General features: G+C 37.8%; 1 long non-coding RNA gene across 1 annotated transcript; it reads left to right on the forward strand.

Annotated features, from left to right (window-relative positions):
* Positions 1–4,064: 4,064 nt before the first annotated feature.
* LOC119733778 lies at positions 4,065–6,021 on the forward strand. The gene is made up of 3 exons (XR_005271976.1): positions 4,065–4,197; positions 4,895–4,967; positions 5,573–6,021. It is a non-coding gene; the product is annotated as an uncharacterized LOC119733778 (long non-coding RNA).
* The last annotated feature ends 2,226 nt before the right edge of the window (positions 6,022–8,247 follow it).

An 8,247-nucleotide genomic window follows, 5' to 3' on the forward strand; every position in this document is an offset into this window, starting at 1 on the left:
AAATCCCTGTTCCGCGGCAGTGTAAAATCGTCCTCATTTTCGGCAATGCAGCGTGCGTCCGCCTTGTCAGCAAAATGTGTTTTTATGGAGAGCGCCATCTATTGTCCAACAGTGTCATCATTATCGTCTGCTTTGAACAGCGCACCCTATTATAGGAAAACGATGAGCAGTGTGTTACCAAAATGTTTTCTAGAGTTTATCGCATTTATCGGATTGAAACACCGTTAAGTTTTCAATCCCCTAAAATCATCCGTTTCATAAATCTTTGCTTAAGCCGATATTTGCAATTGCAAACTCATGTAGCCTACTACAAATTTAGTTACACCAAAACCCAAAGTATTCAACTTAAAAAATACAGCAATGTTATTTAACATTCAAGATACTGTCATTTGGTTGATTACAGTCTTATTATTTTATACAGTTTTGAAGTTGAATCTCGATTGGGCTAAGGCCAAGAAAAAGAAAATTCCACCCATTTTCACTTTTGGAAAGATTCCCATATCTGGCCATCAGTACTTTTCCCCTTAAATGATCAACCTATCAGCCATCAAGTAGTGATAATATGTCCTAAAACGTCCAAATAAGCAGGACAAATTTTGCATTTTTACTGAGAATTTTTTTTTAATTTTTCAAACCAGTCCCGTAGGGTTTGTGCACAGGGTTTCAAGTGATGGCCAGATATTGAAATCTTTCCCCACTTTAATGAGTTGTAAGTTGTGGATAATTATTTTGAAGTTATTCTGAAGTTATTAAACACTCACCTCTCGGCCCAACGACTAGCATTCAACCTGTCTCTGGTCCAAGGCCCGATTTGGTGACTCCATTAGCTCACAGCTAGATAAAATAAATAACCAAAATTTCACTTATTTCATTAATTTGTCTCCAAAATCCCAGTTGGTGACTCCAGGATTTTCCAAAGGGGAAGGCAAGGGTGTTGGAATCTAAAATATTGCAAGTATAGGAAATAATGTAGTATCCAGACGCTACTTCAGTGTGCACAAAGTCTAAGGAGAGTCAAGAACATTTTTTTAAAGTATTTCCCAACAAATTTGGAAATGTTTCTCAGTCCCATGCATGCATATTCATGTCAGTTCGACATTTTTGCAATGACTGATCTTTATTGAGATGATAGAGAAAAAGGGGCGTCAGGTTGCAACATTCTTTCCCAAGAATTACTCTTATCATTATTTGTTTTATTTTATTTTTTATTGGGTTTTGAGGGGTTTTTTTTGGGGGGGGGGGCTGGAGTAGGCTGGGGGGGGGGTGGATTGGGCAATATCAAATTGTCAAAAAATATGCATTATTATCAAGCTCACAATTCATTTTTTTACGTGGAAATATCTGCCGATGGTGCATGTGAAAACAAAAATCATCTTAATATTACTACCACATTTATATCAAGACATTCACAGTCAGTTCACTGCGCCAACCTCATAATATTATGGAAGGCCGTTACCAGTTCATTTGTTGAAAAAAACTGCATTATTGACGTTCAAATAACCGTTAAAGGAATCGCAACATTACAGGAATACACCATACTCACAGTCAGACAGGGCGTTGCTCGCCTGGATTCTACCGCAATACTCGGTCGACCAGCGCTGTCTTAAAATCAGCTATATGGGCCTGCGCAATTCAAAATGTCGCCAGCCATTGACAATCTATGTGGGCTTTGTTCCCGTGTGGATTAACATTTCCCGTCACACACGCCTTACGGCACAATTGTTAAATAAACTAGACACAGACAATCAACGCAAGGAAAGATCCGTAGCTTTATTCAAATGAAGACATGCATACTCATTTCAGTTCGCTTATGGTCAAAAATGATCTTCCATACCGGTATGCAATTTTGGGTACATTCCTTGCAAATTTCAGGGATTATTAACAAAACGCTATCAACCCAAATCGCTTGATGCCATTTGTTCCTGACTGACCCCCAGAAGAGTGTTTTCGGGGCATTGTTTTTAAAGCCGAAATGAAGGGGCACATTGAATACCATTTTCCCGGATCTTTTTTTCAGGGGGGGGGGGTGTCCAGTTGTAAAAGTTGGCTAAATAAGCGGCTAGCCCAAAAGGAGAATCACATATCGATATTTTTTTGCAGTCGATTGAAAATTTGAATTTAGAATAAAATGTTGAAACACGCTTTTTGATAAACTTGCTCTCTTTTGGGGGTGGGGACACATTTCATTATTTGGGGGCGGGATAAAAGGGAAATAACAAAGATACTACAACATCAATCCACACTCGTGTCAATTTCTTTCTGAAATTGATCTTAGCAATCTAAGCGACGAATTAAAAAGTAAAATTCCAAATTGTATTATGCAAGAGGAAGTAAAGAAGGGGAATGATAAAAAAGGTATGAAAAAAAGTGACCGAGACCTCTTTTGGTGTGATACTTTCGTTCATGTTGGTCAATTTGACGAAAAGGCCTTATATCGTCGAAAACCGGTCATCCGGGGATAATGGTATGAAGACCTCACATGCCAAGTTTCATGCTTTTATCACAAAATGCACAATTCTGTCCCTATGCCGCACCACTAAACTAACTCCAACTTTTATCATTTATTGGCAACTGCAACAGTTGCTGCAGCGGCAATCCTTTTAAAAGTCATTTCTAAGTATTTGTTGTTCGAGTTCGCTTTTAATTAAAATACAGTGTTTGTTTTCTCCGTCAATTTCCGACCCAATATCAAAATTGTGTCAGGGTCCATCCAAACAAGGATTTTAAGTGCATGTGGGAGAGAGTAAGTGCCGTAACAAGGGTTAAACGGCTACGGGAGGCACATGGGCGTGCACAGTATACATTTTAAGGGGTGTACGTATAAGGCAACCTATGTATACTTTTTTTTTGTCAATTCAAGATTTTTCAAGGGGGGGGGGGAGTGTACGGGGGGAGGGGGGCACGGGGGCACGGACATCTGCTGGTTGGCATGCCCCCCCCCCCCGCGCCCCGCTCCGGTCAGGCCCGGCCCGCCCCGCAGTAATGCCACTGTTTTCAATGCGTGTTCGACTCCAAGTAATCAAGAATGCTTTATCTGGTAATAATTTAGCCGGTGAACATTTTAGCTGCATGATATGTCATTGTTAAGGCGTAAAACATTTCCAAAATTGGGAGGAAAAGAGTGCTTTCACATACAAGGTTACATTAATGTCGCTATTTTGTCAGAAGTCGGCAACATAAAGATGTTATACTAATTTGTAAACTTATTTAAAATTGTCATTTGATCATTGACAAGCGAAATGGACACAAAAATGTGATTGCTGGATCAAATTTACTCATTTTCTGTATTTATTTGTCCATTCCCTTATTATCCGTGTCCTATTTATGTCATGATTTGCTTCAAAGAATAAACCTCCCAGCTGTGTTTCCTGATCTAAGTGAAACAAAACAGATTTTAAGGACAATTCTACGCTTTATCATGCCCCTTCTGTACTTCCTCTTGCATAATACAATTTGGAATTTTACTTTTGATTCATCGCTTAGATTGCTAAGATCAATTTCAGAAAGAAATTGACACGAGTGTGGATTGATGTTGTAGTATCTTTGTTATTTCCCTTTTATCCCGCCCCCAATAATGAAATGTGTCCCCGCCCCCAAAAGAGAGAAAGTTTATGAAAAAGCGTGTTTCAACATTTAATTCTAAATTCAAATGTTCAATCGACTGCAAAAAATATCGATATGTGATTCTCCTTTTGGCCTAGCCGCTTATTTAGCCAACTTTTACAACTGGACACCCCGCTCAAAAAGATCCGGGAAAATGGTATTCAATGTGCCCCTTCATATCGGCTTTAAAACCAATGCCCCGAAAACACTCTTCTGGGGGTCAGTCAGGAACAAATGGCATCAAGCGATTTGGGTTGATAGCGTTTTGTTAATAATCCCTAAAATTTGCAAAGAATGTACCCAAAATTGCATACTGGTATGGAAGATCATTTTTGACCATAAGCAAACTGAAATGAATATGCATGTCTTCATTTGAATAAAGCTACGGATCTTTACTAGCGTTTATTGTCCGCGTCTAGTTTGTTTAACAATTGTGCCGTAAGGCATGTGTGACGGGAAATGTTAATCCACACGGGAACAAAACCCACATGGCTGGCGACATTTTGAATTGCGCAGGCCCATAGCTGATTTTAAGACAGCGCTGGTCGACCGAGTATGGCGGTAGAATCCAGGCGAGCAACGCCCTGTCTGACTGTGAGTATGGTTTATTCCTGTAATGTTGAGATTCCTTTAACAGTTATTTGAACCTTAATAATGCAGTTTTTTCAACAAATGAACTGGTAACGGCCTTCCATAATATTATGAGGTTGGCGCAGTGAACTGACTGTGAATGTCTTGATATAAATGTGGTAGTAATATTAAGATGATTTTTGTTTTCACATGCACCATCGGCAGATATTTCCACGTAAAAAAAAAAGAAGGAATTTTGAGCTGGATAATTATGCATATTTTTTTGACAATTTGATATTGCCCACTCCACCCCCAGCCTACTCCACCCCCCCCCAAAAAAAAAAACCAATAAAAATAAAATAAAACAAATAATGATAAGTGTAATTCTTGGGAAAGAATGTTGCAACCTGACGCCCCTTTTTCTCCATATATCATCTCAATAAAGATCAGTCATTGCAAAAATGTTGAAATGACATGAAATATGCATGCATGCCTGACAAACATTTCCAAATTTGTTGGGAAATACCTAGAAAATGTTCTGGACTCTCCTTAGACTTTGTACACACCGCTGAAGAAGCGTCTGGATACTACATTATTTCCTATTCTTGCGATATTTTAGATTCCAACACCCCTGCATTTGGACAATCCTGGAGTCACCCACTGGGATTTTGGAGACAAAATAAGTGAAATAAGTGAAATTTTGATTATTTATTGTTTCTAGCCGTGAGCTTATGGAGTCGGCAAATCGGGCCTTCGACCAGAGACAGGTTGAATGCTAGTCGTTGGGCCGAGAGGTGAGTGTTTAATTTCTTCAGAATAACTTCAAAATAATTATCCACAACTTATAATTCACAAAAGTGGGGAAAGATTTCAATATCTGGCCATCACTTGACACCCTGTGCACAAACCCTATGGGACTGGTCTGGACATTTTAAAGTGTTTTCTCAGTAAAAATGCCAAATTTGTCCTGCTCATTTTGACTTTTTAGGACATATTATCACTTTTTGATGGCTGATAGGTTGATCATTTAAGGGAAAAATTACTGATGGCCAGATATGGGAATCTTTCCAAAACGGTGGAAACGGGTGGAATTTTTTTTCTTGGCCTTAACCCAATCGAGATTCAACTTCAGAACTGTATAAAATAATAAGACCGTAATCAACCAAATGACAGTATCTTGAATGTTAAATAACATTGCTGTATTTGTTTAAGTTAAATACTTTGGGTTTTGGTGTTACTAAATACATGAGTTTGCAATTACAAATATCGGCTTAAGCAAAGATTTATGAAACGGATGGTTTTAGGGGATTGAAAACTTAACCGTGTTTCAATCCGATCAATGCGATAAAACTCTAGAAAACATTTTGGTAACACACTGCTCATCGTTTTCCTATAATAGGGTGCGCTGTTCAAAGCAGACGATAATGACGAAAATAGATGACAATAGATGGCGCTCTCCATAATAACACATTTTGCTGACAAGGTGGACGCACGCTGCATTGCCGAAAATGAGGACGATGTTACACTGCCGCGGAACAGGGACTTTTTTGAGACTAGGGCAGTGTCAAGATTTCAAGAGGACCCAAGGAGGCAAAGGAAGTCTGACGAAAACTCAAGGTAGCATTCAGGATTTCAAACCTTCAAGGTTTCCAGACGTAAGTTGAAGATTTTTAAAGAATTAGGATTTCGAAGGAATATTCAACTTCCAAGTCAAATCAACATGATCAAGACGTATTTTACAGGCAGATTTCAACTTGAAGTTTTCAGATTTGGAGATTGTAAAGTATAATAAGGAATGCTCCGGAAGTTTCAAGATTTCAAGGGGACTCAGAAAGACAGGAATTACCAAGATTTCAAGCCTGCAATATTCAAGACAGCTTCAGGAAAACTCATGGAGTTTCAAAGCGTCAAAAGGACCCTGCAAGACACAGGAATGTTCCAGATTTGAAGAGGACTGATGAAAACTGCAAAAGACTCCAAAGCAAGGTAGATTTTAGCATAGAAAAATAAGTAAGCTTTCAAAACAGATTGAAAAAAATCAAGAGGTTTCAAGATTAAAGGAAAATCAGGCACAATCAACTACTTCCAAGATTCAAGATGACTGAAAAAATAACTGGAAATTTGAAGATTTCAAGAGGACTGAAGAAGACACTTTATAGACTGGAATTTTATAGATTATTCAAACAGATAGGATGTTAACCAACAATAATTCAAGATTTCAAGATATCAAGATTTCAAGATATCAAGATTTCAAGATGACAAGATTTAAGACAGCTTCTGGAAAACTGATCAAGTTTCACGATTTCGAGGGGACTCAGGAAAACAGGATTTTCCAAGATTTCAAGCTTGCAATAATCAAGACAGCTTCAGTAAGACTCATGGAGTTTCAAGACATCAAAAGGACCCTGCAAGACACAGGACTGTTCAAGATTTCAAGAGGATTGATGAAAACTGCAAAAGACTCCCAAGCAAGGTAGATTTTAGCATAGAAAAATAAGCAAGCTTACAAAAAAAGATTGAGAAAAATCAAGAAGTTACAAGATTTAAGGAAAATCAGGCACAATAAACTATTTCCAAGATTCAAGATGACTGAAAAAATAACTGGATATTTGAAGATTTCAAGAGGACTGAAGAAGACACTTTATAGACTGGAATTTTAAAGATTATTCAATCAGATAGGATGTTAACCAACAATAATTCAAGATTTCAAGATTTTAAGATATCAAGGTTTCACAATAACAAGATTCAAGACAGCTTCTGGAAAACTGATCAAGTTTCAAGATTTCAAGAGGACTCGGGAAGACAGGAATTCCCAAGATTTCAAGCCTGCAATATTCAAGACAGCTTCAGGAAAACTCATGCAGTTTCAAGACATCAAAAAGACCCTGCAAGACACAGGAAGGCTCAAGATTTCAAGAAGACTGATGAAAACTGCAAAAGACTCCAAAGCAAGGTAGATTTTAGCATAGAAAAATAAGCAAGCTAACAAAAAAAAGATTGAGAAAAATCAAGAAGTTTCAAGATTTAAGGAAAATCAGGCACAACAAACTACTTCCAGGATTTAAGATGACTGAAAAAAATAACTGGAAATTTGAAAGTTTCCAGAGGACCGAAGACGACACTGTTTAGACTGGACTATTGAAGATTATTCATTAAGATAGGATGTTAACCAACAATAATTCAAGGTTTCAAGATTTCAAGCTATCAAGATTTCAAGATTCAAGACAGCTGCTGGAAAAGTGAGCAAGTTTCAAGATTTCAAGGGGACTCAGGAAAACAGGAATTCCCAAGATTTCAAGCCTGCAATATTCAAGACAGCTTCAGCAAAACTCATGGAGTTTCAAGACATCATAACGACTCTGCAAGACACAGGAAGGCTCAAGATCTCAAGAGGACTGATGAAAACTGCAAAGGACTCCAAAGCAAGGTATATTTCATCATAGAAAAATAAGCAAGCTTTCAAAACAGATTGAGAAAAATCATGCAGTTTCAAGATTTAAGGAAAATCAGGCACAATCAAAAATTTCCAGGATTCAAGATGACTGAAAAAATAACTGGAAATTTGAAGATGTCAAGAGGACTGAAGAAGACACTTTATCGACCGGACTATTGCAGATTATTCATTGAGATAGGATGTTAACCAACAATAATTCAAGATTTTAAGCTATCAAGATTTCAAGATTTCAAGATTCAAGACAGCTTCTGGAAAACTGATCAAGTTTCAAGATTTCAAGGGGACTCAGGAAAACAGGAATTTCCAAGATTTCAAGCCTGCATGCAATAATCAAGACAGCTTCAGGAAAACGCATGGAGTTTCAAGACATCATAAGGACTCGGCAAGACACGGAAAGGCTCAAGATATCAAGAGGACTGATGAAAACTGCAAAAGACTCCAAAGCCAGGTATATTTTAGCATAGAAGATTAAGCAAGCTTTCAAAACAGATTGAGAAAAATCAAGAAGTTTCAAGATTTAAGGAAAATCAGGCACAATCAGCTACTTCCAGGATTCAAGATGACTGAAAAAAATAACTGGAAATTTGAAGATTTCAAGAGGACTAAAGAGGACACTTAAT

This window comes from Patiria miniata, unplaced genomic scaffold (assembly GCF_015706575.1).
Source record: "Patiria miniata isolate m_02_andy unplaced genomic scaffold, ASM1570657v1 HiC_scaffold_10, whole genome shotgun sequence".
Lineage (NCBI taxonomy): Eukaryota > Metazoa > Echinodermata > Asteroidea > Valvatida > Asterinidae > Patiria > Patiria miniata.